At 40.8% G+C, this 2807-nt stretch overlaps 1 long non-coding RNA gene across 1 annotated transcript; it reads left to right on the top strand.

The window, feature by feature from the left end:
* The first annotated feature begins 1021 nt into the window (after positions 1-1021).
* On the top strand, positions 1022-2528 carry LOC108961476 (uncharacterized). The gene is made up of 3 exons (XR_001989789.2): positions 1022-1298; positions 1516-1610; positions 2446-2528. It is a non-coding gene; the product is annotated as an uncharacterized LOC108961476 (long non-coding RNA).
* The last annotated feature ends 279 nt before the right edge of the window (positions 2529-2807 follow it).

Raw genomic sequence — 2807 nt, 5'->3', positions numbered from 1 at the left:
AGGTAAGAAATGCATGTAATATGCATAGGAGTCTCAGGAGGCTTGGAAGCTGTACTTGGAAAAGCAGAATATGAGTGGGAGTGGAGTGTGGATGATTGTGGGGCACTAGGGCATGAGTCTGTGATGGGGTGCTGTGGAAGAACAACAGAGCCCTCCAGCCCGCTGAACATTTGTCACAATAGGGATTATTGTCTTCAGGATGTTTGATGAAATATTTAAGAAGGTGCCAAGAAGAAAGAACAATGTAATGGTTTGGCAAGTGACACAGAGAGAATTGATAATATGCTATCAGATGCAGGGGCCTCTCGGCACAACTCTGTGAATAACACCAGAATCTGCAAAAAAAAAGTGATTACCAAATAACAGCAGAAGTTTCTCAGAAATTCTGAGGAAAGGCAAAAGCAGGAAGAGGGAAAGAAAGATGCTTTAAGACATTAAATTCTCTGTCTCTGTTAGAAATCCCTGCAGTAATGAAAATCAGAAGCAGTGAGCCCTGTCGCTATGGCTGCTTTGTTGTTTATGAGAAAATAAAACCAACGAGCTATCTTCATCAGGGACCAATTTTGTTCTAACATAATTAGTATTTGTTCCTCAAGGTGGAGGTACCTCAGGATTTAAGGCCATCTAATTTTCCTAAAATATTCCTAAACAATATGGTTAGTGGAATTATGCGAACTTCTTTCTCCATATTTCTCCTGCAGCTGCTCCTCCATCCTTATTCCAGGTCACTTCTCTGTGCAGCTGGGGTAAGCTACCTCAGGGAGCATTCCCCTTCCTAACAACTGATGCCTTTTCCACAGGGAAAGTGGGACACCCAGACCAAGTGGATCCAGTCCTTGCAAACTTCCTACCCACCTTAGTTTCCTATGAGGAGAGGGGAGGGATGATGAAATTCCCTGGGCGGCTGATAAATAAAGGCTATAATTAAATAAATGCTTGAGGAAAGAAAGAGAGTGAGAGAGCACATAATAGAGATAACAGAGCTCAAACTGAGAGGAGTAGGCGGTGGAAGGGAAGAGAAAATGCTGGAAAAATGCAGAGGCCAGTATTGGGGAAGACCAGTTACATTACAGAGCTGCTCCTGGGAAGTCAGCCAGAGTATCTCTGTAGGAGTCTTCGTCTTTCCCTCTGACTGTAAAACGGTGCTAGAGCCTCACACAGCATCCAGTTAATGAGCTTAACCAGTGGTAAGGGGAGCATCAACTCAGACATGATTGGATACCAGCAAATCAGTTCCCCAGACTGTGCCAGAATGGAAGATACTGGTTGGAGATTCAGACATTTCCATCTCCTTTACGGTAAAGTCTGATGGCTTCCATTAACCCCATATTATCCCTAGTATTTTTCACTTTCCTTTGTGCTTCAGTAGCACTCTGAGAGTGGACCCACATCCCCAAACTCTTGTTACTGCTTTTCTAGTAACAGCTCTGCTTCAAATTTTTACCTTTATTTTTATAAAAATTTGTCTGAACTTTGGGAAGTCAAAGAAGTCACATAAATTTATTTGTTTTTCAGGACCACAGCTCTTCTTCCTTAAAAAAGGATCCTGCTCACTTCCATTCAAGTTCAAGGGTTGAAGAACATGAATGAGAAAACTGGCCCACAGAGAGGTAACACTGGTGAAATGATCCAGAGACTGCAGATGTCTGAGTTACACTCTGCAAATACAGCTTTGTAGCCTGAAGACCTGCACTTTTTTATTGCTGTGAGCCTTGGGACAAGTCAGAGTGGAAAACCAGGATGTCATCTAGATTCAAGAAAAGGACACCAACATTTTCTGTTCCTAAATTTTCTTAATCTATAAATCCAGGGACACATTCATAAAGCATTTTGAAATTTCTAGCATACTGCTGGAAAAATAAAAATATTATTATTTAAATAAGATTTGAGGAATTGAGTCTTTGCCACAAAAAAGAAAGTAGTATTTTATTTGTATTTATTTTTAAGTAGCTTGAAAATTGTTCTTATTTTCAACACAGATTGAAAGATCCATCAGCTGATTCTCAGACTAATATTTTTATTTATTTCTCAACACCACACACTTGTTTTAATCGTGTGTAATCTTGAGACAGGTCATCTGGTAGGACCAACAGAATGTTTTTGTGCACTGGGTCCTCCCTAGGTCGTCTGGATAACATTCTGCAAGTGTTACAGTATTACAGCCATGAGACCTTTCAGCATTCAACAGGTTCCTGTTGAACATCCACACATTCATTTCCATATAAAATAAAGAGAGCTGGCAAAAAGAACACGCCTTTAAAACCAGGACATTGCAATACAGAGGTGCAGGTGTGTATTTTCTGGGGGCTAATAGCTGTAATGTCCTGAGGGACTGCACAGCTGGAGGCAACTTCTAAGTTCAGGTTGTGAAGTCTGTGTCAAGCGCTGTGATGTCTGAGAATCTCCTTGGATGACTGAGCCAGTCTTTTCTGCTCCATTTCATAGATCCTGGTGATGAGCGTCCAGCAGTCACCTGGATTGCAGCAAAAGTGTCAAGAACTTAATAGCTACACACAGACAGATTTGAGGTTCTTGTCTAAATAAATGGGAGCTTTTACCCACAAAATGTGGCTGTCTAAGTTTTGTATTGAGTGTGTTGGCATGTGTCTGCCTGTGTGTGTCTGTGAGTGTCTGTACATGAGAGACAAAGAGCTGAACACCTCTGGAAAGGTGTTTGAGACTACACATACTCTACTATGTGTGAGCAAAACCTCTAAAATTTAACCTAGAAAGGCTTTTTTTCTGTTTTTAATCATTCTCTAGCAATTTCCCTGTCAGAGAAAAAATATCTATAGATATATCTATAT

The sequence above is a fragment of the Serinus canaria genome, chromosome 2 (genome assembly GCF_022539315.1).
Source record: "Serinus canaria isolate serCan28SL12 chromosome 2, serCan2020, whole genome shotgun sequence".
In the NCBI taxonomy this organism is placed as follows: Eukaryota; Metazoa; Chordata; class Aves; order Passeriformes; family Fringillidae; genus Serinus; species Serinus canaria.
Note: the sequence above shows the minus strand (reverse complement) of the source record. Positions and strands in the feature narration are given on the sequence as shown.